Source organism: Diabrotica undecimpunctata, chromosome 1 (genome assembly GCF_040954645.1).
Source record: "Diabrotica undecimpunctata isolate CICGRU chromosome 1, icDiaUnde3, whole genome shotgun sequence".
NCBI lineage: Eukaryota > Metazoa > Arthropoda > Insecta > Coleoptera > Chrysomelidae > Diabrotica > Diabrotica undecimpunctata.
This window is the reverse complement of record NC_092803.1, coordinates 36,478,933-36,495,148: the sequence shown is the minus strand read 5'-3', so window position 1 is coordinate 36,495,148 and position 16,216 is coordinate 36,478,933. Positions and strand designations below refer to the sequence as shown.

At 29.5% G+C, this 16,216-nt stretch overlaps 1 protein-coding gene across 7 annotated transcripts in view; it reads left to right on the top strand.

Moving 5' to 3' along the window:
• LOC140447911 (G protein-activated inward rectifier potassium channel 3-like) overlaps positions 1 to 16,216 on the top strand; it is a 145,040-nt gene that overhangs the window by 42,334 nt on the left and 86,490 nt on the right. Inside the window, exon 1 of one of the 7 annotated variants that reach the window (XM_072540915.1) lies at positions 277 to 401. The exons of the other annotated variants lie outside the window; for them this stretch is intronic. The gene's annotated coding sequence lies outside the window, so the exon portion shown is untranslated. Of the gene's footprint in view, positions 1 to 276; positions 402 to 16,216 lie in introns of those variants that run through there. 7 annotated transcript variants of the gene reach the window in all.

The following is a 16,216-nucleotide window of genomic DNA, read 5'->3' as shown; positions in this document are numbered from 1 at the left end:
TTCTTTTTCTGAAGAGAAAGGTATACGATTGCCTTAAGATAGATTGCCTTGATGTCCTTTTATCAAGATTATTTGAAGAAATATTTTTTTATATTTTAGGTAATGATACAATATTTATGATAGATTATATATCATCGCAAAATCAAAGTTACATATCGACAAGTGTTATTATCTTAGACATCATCTTATCAGTTTCGTTAAAAATCAATTTGTAAGAAATTAGACCAATCTTGCACATCATATCATTATCTAGGTATTTGATAAGAACGGATTATATCAAGCTATTCAAATAAACAAATTGTGATTGTCTTTAGTTTTAAATAAGATGTTGAACAAACAATCTCTGTTTGTTATTTGATTGCTACGGTTATGTAAAAGAATGTGCATTTATCAAACCATAGGTAAGTCTTTTTGTCTGTGATTTTAATTATATATATATATATATATATATATATATATATATATATATATATATATATATATATATTTATATATATATATTGTTATGATGTGTTTTTTGTTTGAATGATGAGCAATGAGTCTTTTTAATAATATAATATATAGGGTTTTTATCGCGGTTCTCAAAGAATTAGCTTGTAAGTACTTTTTTAAATTATCTTTATTATAACTATTATGAAACACACATATATATCTAACCTAGCCAATGTAAATTTAAAATAAACTATCTTTAAATTGATGTTCTTATAAAACTAATTAAATTCTATAGACAATGTTAAATTTAAACAAACTATCTTCAAAATTGAAATTGTTATGACATTAACTAAATTATATTAACAAAATTTTGTACCTTTCTTTCACTGAATGCCTAAATGAACTGTTTTCCACTATATATATTCTAATCACCACTGAAAGTCTTCGTACTTCGGTTATCCTTGTTTTTGTGAAATTTCTTTTTCCAATTATCAGCTTCTACTAATTTAAGATATAGTTTTCTTCACCAGCATTTATACACCACCAACCAAACCAGCAAACAGCATTTATATTTATTCTTCTTTTCAATATACCAATATCCAATTATTATAAGTTGATTGATACTAATCTCCAACCATAATATAATTTAATTTCTTCCAATATACCTTTTTTTATCTTCAATAATTATTTGTGTATAATTATAAATGTGCATTAAATTATATGCATAATTTTTAATCTTCATTTAACTCACTATATTAAACTATTGAACTATTTGTACTTGATTCACTGACTCTAACTAACTTTCATAATAAACTGCTTGACTTCTGACTAAAAACTTCTTAAACTGCCGTCTTGAATCCAAATCACGGGTATTTATATCTTTTTGATATTCTAGAACCATCTCGTAAGAGATCATGTTCCAATTTGTTCCATTAACTACTTGTCTGAATTTTCTGGAACAAACCATTTCGCAAACATGGCCATCTCCGGAGATCCAGAGAATTCCATTCTTTTCTATTAATAATTTTGTTGACATTTAGGCTTTTCAGATCAGAATAAACATTCAAATTAGTAACTAACACTCTAATTTAATAAAATACACATTTCAAACAATATAATATTATAACCCCACTTATACTCGTATTATAATTAATTTCCATCTGTCAATCTCCGAGAGTATTTTTGGTTGCCTATGCACATGGCTCACTTAAATTTATTTACAACATTAAAATTACTAAAATACAACTTTTTACAATTATTATATGCTAATTTATTAAAAATGCCCTCACATAAATAATTTTTATAAAATTCTCTAGTATATAACTTATTTAAAACAACCAAATATCTAATATTATGTAGTATATAACTTATAAATTATTTTCCATAAACCCTAATCGTATCAATACCCCAAAATAATATTTAAAATAAATAATTTACTTATTATTTCTTTTAAATATTAATTTTCTCATACCTTATTAAATTTAATAAATCAAATTTTTTTTTTAATTTAAAATGTGTTAAATACATCCCTGTTCGCTGTCTATATCAAAGCAGAGAACAACGGAGCACAGTTCGGCTATTCTATGGTCAAACTGTCATGTCAAATGGGGCAATGGATGCGATATCAGAGAATAAAATATAACCTTAATTAAAATATAATCGATATGGTGTTCTGTTTGTTTATAGACAAAATCTAGGAATTATTTCCATTCAAAATAACTTTCATCAATATAAATTGGTAAGTTTTTTTTTTACTTTATTATATTAGAAAGACATTTTTATAGCAATTATATTATCAATTTTGTGTCTAACACCAAATTATGATTTTTAGGGTACAAATTAATTTCCATATATACAAAATTCAACAAGTATGATGTCAAATTGATTCAAAATAATGAAATCTACCATCTACCATTTAACAAATCAAGTCTATTGAATAAAATGGATATATCAGTAAGTTATTAGTGTTATTATATTTGTGTTAAAGGTATAGAAATCATTATTCAATCTCTTCATGATATTGAAAAATGTCGTTGATATGAAATATGCCTCTTAGTCTGTTCTCTGCATCTATTAACACATAACTATTTAGTCCATTCTGATTTTCAATTGTATATGGACCTTCAAACATTGGTTGTAATTTCTTACAACGGTTTTCTTTAACATTACTTTTTCTAAGTGAACGAATTAACACTAGGTCTCCTTTTTTAAATGTGATTGGTTTTTTTATATTTCGATTTTGTCTTCTGATATATTTTTCAGCTTTCCTCCTAATTCGGTTATTCACTTTCTGCATTACTTGTTCTAACATATCCTGATTATATTCACTAATCCACTTTCTGTTTCCTATTTGGCCAAACATTAAATATTCTGGTACTTCCTCTGTATTCAAATTATGTGTATTATTTAAAAAATACTCTACTTGTGGTATATGTTGCTGCCAAGTTTCGTGTTGATTTTGGCACAGTATCCTTAAATATTTTATAACTTCTTTAATATATCTTTCTGCAGGATTTGCCTGAGGATGTCTGATACTTGTAAAATGAATATTGATTCCCTTTTTCTCACAAAATGTCCGAAATTTTTGGTTGTTAAAATATGTAGCATTATCTATTATGCAATTTCTAAATGGTCCTATTTCTTCGAAAAATTGATTAATATATGATTTTAATGTTTTAACATTTGTTCTAGAGCAGGGATATAGTTTAATAAATTTTGTATATAAATCAACTATCACTAGTATATGCTTTTTTCCTGTTGGACTGAGAACTAAATTTGAAATAAAATCCATGGAAACTGTATTTAGTTTTTCATATACAACATTAGATTTATATGTGTTCTGGTTTTTGAAATTCTTTTCTTTGTTTAGTTGACATATTGGGCATTGGGTAGTAATTTCTTTTGCTATACTTATGTCATTCTTTGCAAAATAATTGTCCCTAAATAGCATCCATAGCTTTCTTGAACCAATATGCATATAATCGTTATGTAAATTTTTCAATATTTTCTTTGCTAAAGTTCTAGTTATTACATATACTTCTATGCCATTTATTATTTTATAATATACTCCATCTTTCCTAAGGACTTTTTGTTTTTCACTCAAATTGATCTGATCTCTTATAATTTCTTCTTTAGAATATAATCCAGTACTTTCTACTAATTGATTTAATCCAATTTTTATTGTGCGCTGCCCTTTTTGTGGTGTATTTTCTAACCTTGATAAAGCATCTGCCACTATATTGGATTTTCCAGAAATGTATTTGATTTCAAAGCAGTATTCACTAAGTATTAGACTCCACCGATGTATTCTACTGTTTCCATATTTGTTATTTAATATAGACGTTAAAGCTTGGTGATCTGTTTCTATTGTAAATTCATTACCCAACAAATAAAATCTTAATTTTGTGACACAGTGTATTATACTTGCTAGTTCTAATTCTGAAACTGAGTAACCCTTTTCATGTGGCTTTGTGATTCTTGAAATGAATTGTATTGGGTATTCGACCCCATCATTTATTTGTAATAATACCCCTGATAATCTCTCTATTGATGCATCTGTTCTTAGTATGAATGGCTGTGTATAGTCAGGATAGTATATTTTCAAATTTGACAGAAAAATGTTTTTAATTTCTTGGAATGCTAGTTCTCTTCTCTGATCCCATCTCCATTTTACACCTTTTCTCAGTAGTTCAAGTAATGGAATTTCTTTTATACTTAGATCTGGTATCATCCTTTTATAATAATTAATTATTCCAATAAATCCTCTTAAAGTTCTTAAATTGTGTGGTGTTTTATATTCCTGAATAACTTGTGTCCGTTCTGGATCCATTTCGATTCCCTTAGTGTTAAGTTTATAACCTAGATATATTACTTCTTTTTGAAAAAATGTACATTTTTCTTGATTTATTTTTAGTCCAACTTTGTCTAATCTATTTATTATAATTTTTAGGTGTTTCTCATGATCTTCAGCCGTTTTAGAAAAAATTAATATATCATCAATGTAGTGAATTACAAAATGTTCATATTGATCCAAAATATCATGAAGACATCTACATAGAGCACTGCAAGATGATTGAAGTCCAAATGGTACTACTTTGAATTGATATACTACTCCATCTATCTGAAATCCTGTATATTGTCTACTTTTTCTTTCTAGAGGTATTAACCAAAAACTATGCTGTAAATCGATTTTAGTGAAAAATGACATTCCTGTAATTCTTCCTAATATTCCATCTATACTCATTGGTGCTTCAAATTGCTTTTCAGTAATCTTGTTAATATTCCTTGCATCCAAACATAACCTGATTTCACCTGATCTTTTTCGTACTACTACTATGGGGTTAATAAAACATGTGTCTGCCTTCTCAATGATCCCATCTTCTAACATATTATTAATTGTTTTGTTTACTTCTTCTCTGTATTTATATGGTATTGGGTATGATTTTGTTTTAAAATCTTTTTCTTCTTTAACTTTTATACTATGGATATAATTTTGTGCAATTCTATTTTCTTTATTGACAAGTCCCTTGTGTTGCTGCAATATGGAAATGACTATTGATTTATATTCTTCAGGGCAATTTAAAACTTTCATTATATCTTCTTCTTTACAAATAAAATTATTCTTCATTATGTACTCATTATTCCTTGCTTCCAATTTTACGCACTCCGCCTCGTAGGCATCCATCTGCTTAAAATTTCCATTCCTTAAATATTCACTACAATAATTATTCTTTACATTCTTTTGGGACATAGCCCTATCATCAAAATACATTTCTTCTTCATAAACATCATTATTTTCTTTTAATAATATCCTATCAACTCTTATTCCTTCTTCTACCTCATCTTTCTGCATAAATTTAATTATTTGCCCTTCCAAAGTTACCATTTTTTCTTCAAAATCTATCTTTACTTTCTTCTTTTCCAATTCATCATTTCCCATTAATATATCAACACATAAATCCTTGACAATAAATCCTTGCATATTAATTTCTTTATTAAGAATATTAATTTTAAAATTGGCTAGTTTATCAATTTCACCCAACTTCTTATTATTTGCACCAATAATTTTAATTTTTGGAATCTTTATTATATCTGATAGTTTTAATGTATTAAAAATAAAATTCTCCGAGACTAAAGTACTTTCTGAACCAGTATCTATCATAATCTTAATCATTTTATTTTTGGCCAAAGCATTTATATAAATTAAATTAATAGATTCAATAATTTTCTCTTCATCTAAAGAAATAAATTCAGAAGGTTTTTCATAATAGCAATGGCCTAACTTGTAATTCAGAAAGTTTACTGCACAAAATTTTGATTATTAGAATTGTCAGATTGTATCTGACCACTTGGATCTGATGTCCTATGTCTTTCCCTACTATGACTTCTACTCACATTCTCCTGCCTTGTACTACTTCGTTCCCTGCCTTCGCAGCTTCTATTCCTTCGAACACAATTTACCTGTCTGTTATAGTTAGGTCGTTCTGTATTTCTTCTATTGTTAAAATCTTGTCTATTATTATTAGTACTGTTATTAAAATGTTGTCTATTATAATTAGTATTATTATTAAAATTTTGTCTATTATAACTAGTATTATTATTAAAGTTCTGTCTATTTGGATTAGTGTTAGTATTATTAAAATTTTGTAAATTATCACCATACCTAGTATTATTGTTATATGATTGTCTATATTGTTGATTATCATTTTTATTATATTGAAAGTTATTGTTGTTTTTTCTGTTGTTATTATTACTTGTCATATTGCCTCTTTGTATTCTTTGAATAAAATTAATAAAACTATCTATTGTTTGAATATTTTGTACAGTTACGGTTTGCACAACATCAGCATCAAAATGTCTAGATACATTTAAGACTGTTTCATCCTTTCTAAGTGGTGGTTCTAAATATTTTGCAACTGTTATCAGTTTTAATGCATAATCTACCATATTTGATTTTAAATTGTGATTATACTTTCCAAAATATAGAATTTCTCTAAACTTTGCTTGCTCTAATTCACCCCAATAATAATTTAAAAATTTATTTTCAAATGTTTGAAAGTTATCTAAATCATTTTCAATACTAGCAAACCAAGTTGCTGCATTGTCATTTAATGTCATTCTAATATAATCTTTAATATCATTAATATTATTCACAAATCTTAATTTATGTTTTAAACTATTTATGTATACTCTAGGATGCAAATTTTTTATATTACCAGAGAATTTAATCCCAGTCTCATTTGTTAAATTTAAGTAAGGTCTCCCTATGTCTCTCATTTGTGAAATATCATCTATTCTCTGTTCCACATTTCTTATTTGATTACTATTTATCTGGATATTTTGTTGTATATCGTCTAATTTTTCTTCTGTGTTTCTCCTGTCTTCATTAATTTTTACTTCTAAGTTACATTTCTCCAACTCTATTTTCTGTTCTATATCTATTTTATTATCTTGAATAATCCTCTTTACTTCTGTCCTCTCATTTTCTATCCTTTTCTTGTAGTCATTCCGTATACTTTTTATTTCATTTGCTACTTTTTTCTCTGCAGTTTGAAGTTTTTTATCCATTTGTTTTTCTATTTGCTTTACAATTTTATTATTATTATCTTCTATTTTCTTTTCTAATTTTCTATAATTCTCTTCCAATTTCTGTTCCATTTTTTTCATGTCCTCTTTGACTTCTTTTGAATTCTCTTCCATTTTTTTCGTATTCTCTTCCAATTTTTTGTTCATCTGCATCATTAATGACATCAAAGCTGCCATATTGACATTTTCCTCTCTTTCTGGATTCATTTCTGCAGTATCTTGTGGAACTTGAACTAAACTCTCCTCTTGTATAGGTTGTGTTTCTACTTCCACATCTTCTTCATTCTTTTTGCTTCTTGTACCTTTCTTTCCTTGAGACATTTTGAGACTTTACTTGTTCAAATATAATTAAAAATAAATTCTATAATTTTTGCTTTCTAATGAAAATTAATTTAATTATATGAGAGCACTTATCTTCCCAAACTAATTCTTTTAAATAGAGAGCCCCGCGTTGGGCGCCAAATTGTTATGATGTGTTTTTTGTTTGAATGATGAGCAATGAGTCTTTTTAATAATATAATATATAGGGTTTTTATCGCGGTTCTCAAAGAATTAGCTTGTAAGTACTTTTTTAAATTATCTTTATTATAACTATTATGAAACACACATATATATCTAACCTAGCCAATGTAAATTTAAAATAAACTATCTTTAAATTGATGTTCTTATAAAACTAATTAAATTCTATAGACAATGTTAAATTTAAACAAACTATCTTCAAAATTGAAATTGTTATGACATTAACTAAATTATATTAACAAAATTTTGTACCTTTCTTTCACTGAATGCCTAAATGAACTGTTTTCCACTATATATATTCTAATCACCACTGAAAGTCTTCGTACTTCGGTTATCCTTGTTTTTGTGAAATTTCTTTTTCCAATTATCAGCTTCTACTAATTTAAGATATAATTTTCTTCACCAGCATTTATACACCACCAACCAAACCAGCAAACAGCATTTATATTTATTCTTCTTTTCAATATACCAATATCCAATTATTATAAGTTGATTGATACTAATCTCCAACCATAATATAATTTAATTTCTTCCAATATACCTTTTTTTATCTTCAATAATTATTTGTGTATAATTATAAATGTGCATTAAATTATATGCATAATTTTTAATCTTCATTTAACTCACTATATTAAACTATTGAACTATTTGTACTTGATTCACTGACTCTAACTAACTTTCATAATAAACTGCTTGACTTCTGACTAAAAACTTCTTAAACTGCCGTCTTGAATCCAAATCACGGGTATTTATATCTTTTTGATATTCTAGAACCATCTCGTAAGAGATCATGTTCCAATTTGTTCCATTAACTACTTGTCTGAATTTTCTGGAACAAACCATTTCGCAAACATGGCCATCTCCGGAGATCCAGAGAATTCCATTCTTTTCTATTAATAATTTTGTTGACATTTAGGCTTTTCAGATCAGAATAAACATTCAAATTAGTAACTAACACTCTAATTTAATAAAATACACATTTCAAACAATATAATATTATAACCCCACTTATACTCGTATTATAATTAATTTCCATCTGTCAATCTCCGAGAGTATTTTTGGTTGCCTATGCACATGGCTCACTTAAATTTATTTACAACATTAAAATTACTAAAATACAACTTTTTACAATTATTATATGCTAATTTATTAAAAATGCCCTCACATAAATAATTTTTATAAAATTCTCTAGTATATAACTTATTTAAAACAACCAAATATCTAATATTATGTAGTATATAACTTATAAATTATTTTCCATAAACCCTAATCGTATCAATATATATATATATATATATATATATATATATATATATATATATATATATATATATATATATATATATATATATATATATATATATATATTATGATTTTGTAATCAATTAGCAAATTATCGGATTAATTAACATATAATTAGCAAATCAAACACAAAAAAGATTTAATCAATCTTATTATGAATATGTGATGTGTTTATTACAGACGCCAAATTAATAACTACAGTGCTAGTCAAAAGTCCGTTCCCCCCCTCGTATCTTTAGAACGGTTTTACTTATAATAGTGAAATTTGGAGGGAGGTAATAAACAGACATAGACTTCTTAACTTGTCATAACAAGTGACGTAATAGTGACAGATGACGTTATAGCACACTGTGACAGATAATTTTAAATAGCACCTTATGGCAAGTGATACCTCGTTTGAAAGGTATTGAAAATACCTATTCAACCATACTAATTTTATTTAAGTTTAAGCTTATTTTGATGAATAAATTAAATAAATACTAAAATTGTAGTTTCGCATTTAATTAATAAATATTAAACCTCCGCCACTGGTTACTTGTCAAAAAGTTGACATTTTTCAATTCTCTAATTGTTTGTACATCAACATCAACTTTTTTGACAATTAACTAGAGGCGAACGTTAGAATATTTATTAACTAAATGCGAAACTACAGTTATTTTAATATACCTATTCAATAATTCTAATTTTGTTTGGATTTAAGATGATTTTGACGAATAAATAAAGAAAATAAACATTAAAATTCTGGTTTGACATTTAATTAATAAAAATTCTAACGTCCGCCTTTGATTATTTGTCAAAAAATTTGTCAATTCTCTAGATGTCTTTAGTTTGCAAAAGCGTTTATAGCTCAATATTTAGTTTCTGTTTCTACTTAGTTTAGTCAATTCTCTAGTTACTTTTAGTTTGCAAATCGTTTATACCTGAATATTTAGTTTCATTTGCTGCTTAATTTAGTCAATTCAAGTTTAGTCAAGTTGTTTTTAGTTAGTTGTTCTTAATTAATATTTAGTTTAAATATTGTTTACCGAGACGTTTAAATTTTTACAAAGGCAGAATGGTACGTACTGTAGCCGACAAAGTAACAGCTGTGTTAATAATTGGTAAATTTGGAAATAATTTCCATGAGGAAGTAGATGGATTGGGCGACGAGGTATGATAGAATGGCCAGCTCGGTCACCGGACCTCACACCATTAGATTTTTTTCTGTGGGCATACTTGAAATCTAAAGTTTACGCTACAGCAACCGACAATATTGACATTTTGAAACAACGAATTGTTGAAGAATGTAGGGCAATTTCCCCCGACAAATTTGAACGAGTGCAACAAGAGTTTAGAAATAGGATGCATTACTGTTAGGAAGTAAATGGAGCATATTTTGAACACTTACTATAAGAACTGGTTGTTAAATATGTATCAATTAAATGAGAAGCTACAATTTTAGTATTTATTTAATTTATTCATCAAAATGAGCTTAAACTTAAACAAAATTATTATGACTGAATAGGTATTTTCAATACCTTTCAAACGAAGTATCACTTGCCATAAGGTCCCATTTGAAATTATCTGTCACAGTGGCGCTGTAACGTCATCTGTCACTATTACGTCACCTGTTATGACTAGTTGAGAAGCCTACGTCTGTTTATTACCTCCCTCCAAATTTCACTATTATAACAATAACCGTTCAAAAGATACGAGGGGGGAACGGACTTTTGACTAGCACTGTATATGTTTTTTATCTCACGGTCTTTATTTGAGTTCAGAAATGCCTTTTATACCTTTTATAGTGTTTAATAACAAGAGGAGAAAAAGGTAATTAATAAAAGAATTCAAATTTGTGCAATACAATTAAAATATAATGATTAAATACCTATTTATTTATTTATTCATATTTTCTTCGCTTGCTCTCTGTACGAGGATAGATTGATATTAAACTAGCCATTGATAGATGGCGCTACTTGATACCTAATTAGTTTCGGTGTTGACATTTGCCATTCATGACATGACGTCTGTCAAAATTTTAAGTTTTAAAAACAAGTAGTTTGGTTTTTACAACTGTCAAAAGCAAGCAAATTTTTTGTTGTTGGAGAAATGGAAAAAGTCGAGTATCGTTCGGTGATTAAGTTCCTCCACAAAAAGGGTAAAACGAATGTGTAAATCAAAGCCGATCTGGACGAAGTTTATGGTGAGGTTGCACCTTCGTTAGCAACAGTAAACTTTTGGAAAGCTGAATTTGTTCGTGGTCGTACGATAATTTTTGATGATGAGCGTCCCGGGAGGCCAAATAAAGTCACCACGCCGGAAATGATCAACAAAGTCCATGACATGTTTATAGCAGATCGTCGAATTAAGCTCCGCGAGTTAATAGAGGTCCTAAACATTTTCTACGCATGCGTACACAACATCATTCACTATCATTTGGACATCAAAAAGATATTCGCGCGATGGGTGCCACATTTGCTGGCAATCGATCAAATGCAAAAACGTGTGACCACATCGGAGACGCTTTTGGTGAAGATACGGCCCGATCCGAAGGATTTTATTCGCCGATTACATGTGTACATTATTACACACCGGAAACCAAAGAACAGTCGAAACAGTGGCGCAAACGCGGCGAAGGGCCGCTGAAGAAGGCAAAGAGTGCACATTCGGTCGGCAAGGTGATGGCGACTGTTTTCTGGGATGCTAAGGGCATCGACTACTTGGAAAAAGAAAAAACAATTAATGGTGAGTACTTCTCAGCATTTTTGGATCGATTTGATTCCAAATAGCGTCGAAAACGCCCCGGTTTTTAACGCAAAAAAGTGGTCTTTCACCAAGACAATGCACCGGCTGACCGATCGGCCATCGCCATGGCAAAATTACACCGATTGTTTTATGAATTGGTTGAAAACCCACCGTATTCCCCAGATCTTGCCGCCAGCGATTTTTCCTATTTCCAAACCTAAAAAAATAGCTCGGAGGACGCCGTTTCGCAACAAATGATGAAGGCGTCGCTGAAACTTCGGCCTATTTTGAAGAGCTCGAGCAAAAGTACTATTCGGATGGGATACAAAAATTGGAACATCGACTTACTAAGAGTATCGAGCTAAAAGAGTACTATGTTGAGAAATAAATCGATTTAATTCCAAAAAACTTGTTTTTCTATCAAAGGCTAGATTTATATCAATCTATCGTCGTATAATATATCCTATACTATATCTTACATATATTATAAATTTATAAATTATAATAAATATCCCACATTTTCCACGGCTATTACAAATTTAGCCAGAAAATAAAAATGCTGGCTTATTTTTCAGTTTCGTGAACCCTTTCTCTGCTAATCCTGGGAAACTCAAATAATTATTAGTATATATTCAACTAAAATTCTTGTAAAACAAAGATAAAAAGAAATTAAAATAAATAAATCTTTATAAAAATTATAAAAAAAAGAGTCAAAACAAACAACTATCTTTGAAAAATCGCAAGTAAAACAAGTAATATAAATCCTATTAACCTCTTCTTCTTCTTCAGCCTGTTTGCATCCACTCTTGAACAAAGGCCTCCCCATAAGTTCTCCACTCGTCTCTATTTTGTGCTATTAGGTGCCAGTTTCTTCCCACGTTTGCTTTGATGTCGTCTAGCCACCGTTTTTATGGCAATCCTCTACTACGACTGTGCTCCAATTTATAATATTTCTCGTCCATCTTTTGTTGTTTTATATACGATTACCTTTATACTAGCAAGGGTGAAGCAAAGAATCTGACTTAAAAATAATAAGGAAAGGAGAATGTTTAATAAAAAGGACATTAAAGAAATTTGGGGAAAATACTAAGGCAAAGTTTGCAATATAGGTAATTTATTAACCAAATAATTTGACAGAAATCATATTAGATAAACTAACGAAGACAGTACAAAATACAGAAAGGTAAAGCCGTTGGACCATATGATATCCCTGGGGAAGTATGGGCAGCTTTAATAAAGACGGAAGCAAGTTGATTAACAGGTTTGTCTAATCGAATTATGGAAGTTGGAAAAATGCTAGATGAATGGAAAAGCAGTATTAGTACCTATTAGCAGCAATATTAGTACCTATTTACGCTAATATAGGAGATGGTCAACAATACAAAAACTACAGGACCATGAAATTACTGAGTCATGCCATGCAAATATGGAAAAGAGTATGCAATTTTTATTTTAAGGCAGTTAATGGAAAATATAGGAAAGCTATATTTTCTCAATAAGAAAGAGATATTTGAATAAGAAAGGAACAAGCACATGAGCATAGGAAGTAAACCTGCCTAATACCAGTAATGACCTATCAAGAGAGGCGGCAACTCCTAGGGACAACTGAAATGAAAACGCTGAGATACATTGCTGGTTACACTCTTAGGGGCCAAAAAGAATGATTTTATAAGAAATCAATGCGGCGTCCAGAATATCGTAAGACGGGCTGAACAAAGACACAAGTAGCGGAGAGGTCACACCAGTAGAAGGGACGATGAGAGACTCGTAAAAACTGCAAGGTCTGAAAAAGTAAATACATCAATACTACCTGAGAACCTCCAGAACGATGGTACGAGAGCTGGACATTAAAGTCCCAAAACTTAATTGTAAGAATGAACACTTGATGCTGAATTAAAAAAAAAACAAATTAACCAAACAAAAAAAAACATTTATTTAGTTTTATAATTCATATATGAAGATAATTTTAATTACAGACGCCAAAATATGAATTATATTTTTATTATATATCAGGGTTCTCATGTGAGTTCAGAAATACAATTGTCTTTGGCTAGTGTTCAATAATAAACAAGAGTAGAAAGAGAAAAATAAACTTCAAATTTGTTCGATACAATTAAATAAAATATTAAAATCGCTTGAAAAAATATCACATGTATAAACAAATCACTTAGAAATATCAAAGTTCCCTTTTTTGAAAAATTAAACTGCGCAGCCCAAATAAAATTTGCTTTAACAAATAACAGATACTATTTTACAAAAAATTAACAAAAGAACACCTTTCAAATTAATTTTATGTTTTGTTTCGTTTCAAAACTTTATGCCTCTGCAACACTGTTTTAAAAAAAAATGGTTAGGTTTCAATTCTAAAATGTTCCTGATATTCGTTTATCAAAAACTCTCTAGCTAAATTCCTTCCTTTGTTCTGCTTACATGGAATCTAGATCAAACGTCCTAACAATCCTTCCTATCTCTTTTTGGCTGCCGAAAACTCGTCTATGGTTCTCCTGATCAAGAATAACTTTTCTGTACTTACAAATACTGCAAAACTTAAATACTGCAACTTCTCCAAATCAGCATTCATAAACCAGAACTGAAGTTTTGTTTTTTTACACTCTAACAAAAAAACTTACTTTTACACCGTTTGAAACTACCAGCACTAAATCACTTCTCAGGATGCGATGTTCTTTCTTCTAAGGTCAGCAACAGATAACTCTCTTCTCGGCTTCTAACATCTCTCAAACATCCAAAATCTAGTTCCACCCTCTCTTTTTAACCAGTCTTCTTTTAGTCTTTCAAAAACACCCAAATGTCCTGAGCTCTCAAGAAATCACTCAAATTTATTATTTTTGTAAATTCAACAATGGAATGTGTATAATTAACTTTTTCCGAAATTTTCCAGAGGTTTCAACCAATAAAAAGGACAAAAGAAACTGTTAATCGCCAATATTTTGAGTTTAACGATGCATTCACCATATACGTGTATAATAAGTCCATGTCACTTTTATCACACAAAAAAAAAACATATGTGAATATAATTTATTTTTCTTTTTGATCTACATGTAGAAATAACTAGAATAGAAAATTTTTATAAATTTGAGTTATTCTTAATTTCATATTTATGCCGCTTCTCCCGAAATATATTGTCGAAAACTAAGTCGACCTCTAAATGGAATCATCGACTCGTCAATACAAACTTGCCGTCCTGAAATATATGCAGCTTGAAATTTTGAAGTAAGCTTATCTGCTAAGGGCAGAATTGTACCCAAACGTTTAGTATTATTTGTTAGATTGTTATCTGCAAAATGTAAATTGGATAAAAGTAATTTATTCCGCATTCTGGTCATGCCAACATAGTTTCCCACATCGGTTTTATACAGCAAATTTCGAGAAAATATCCCTTTGGTGTAGGTTTTCTATCTAATCCCATCCACATAAACATCGCAATAAATGTTATAATTTCGGACTCATCGGTATTTTTTCAGTAAGCTAACAAAGAACTGTCTTTTATTGCAGTATTTACTATGCCAGATACTACTTCTTGTTCTGCATAACGGTTTGTTTCATGCACAATGAGAGGTATACAATGTCTGCTATGAAAGTTACATAAAAGTCAATAGGTTTATCACCATCTGTATCTTTAAAAAACGGCATGGAAAATCCATTGTTCTCGTTTAATTTAGAATCTTGTGAATTTCCTAAGAGATACAGTTATTATTATCATAATACTTATTTGCAATTTTTATTTTATTTTCTTACTTACACAATCGCCCCAAATAACATTAATTTCCTATTGTCTTTTTTCATCTGTCACTATTTTCCAAATTATTTTCGGAAACATTATCATGTGAAATGACATTATTAGCTCTGGTGTCTTTATTTACTTAAGAACTTACTTGTACTCTATATCTTTTTGGAGCTGCACTTACACCAGAATCCCTAATCGATGAAAATAAATCGCTATTGGATCACTTTTTAAGTCATCAACATCAGACTTTTACCCAATTTTCCTCAATTCGTATATTATTTGTTTTCAATTAAACCTCTAGAATTCATTTTGTATCAATATACACGCCTATCTGTGTAACGACCCTAGCCGACACTGACTTATCGGTAACTGATACACAACAACTTAACCAGAGAACTAACGAACACAGACTTTCCACTTAAAGAACCAGAATTAAAGAATAAGCACGTGTTTTTGACAGTTAAACAACCAGAATCGGGCATGCGTATACAAAAATGGTACACGCTTTTGGACCGTTGTGTCGCTTCTCTGTGTTCGTTAGTTCTCTGACTTAACGTTCAAATAAGTAATGCTAAATTTTGTACATTGTGGCGTCATCTATAATTGTATGCCTAAACTAGGTGACCAGCTTTTAGTTACAGCCTAAAGCATTTGAACTACACATATATTTGAATGGAAAGTATGACCCTCTCATGTACATATGTGTTAGAATTCATGTGACAATACTTGTGACTATATATGGACATATAAGTCAAGTGTGTACCATTTTTGGTACACATAATAGTGAAATTGTTAAGTATGTATGGGTCATAGGTATAGCCGGTCATAACTTTGTCTTAGGGCCATACCTCACTGGGACTCCATGGCGACGTAGCCAGCGACGTCGCCACGGCTACTCCTGGCCACCGT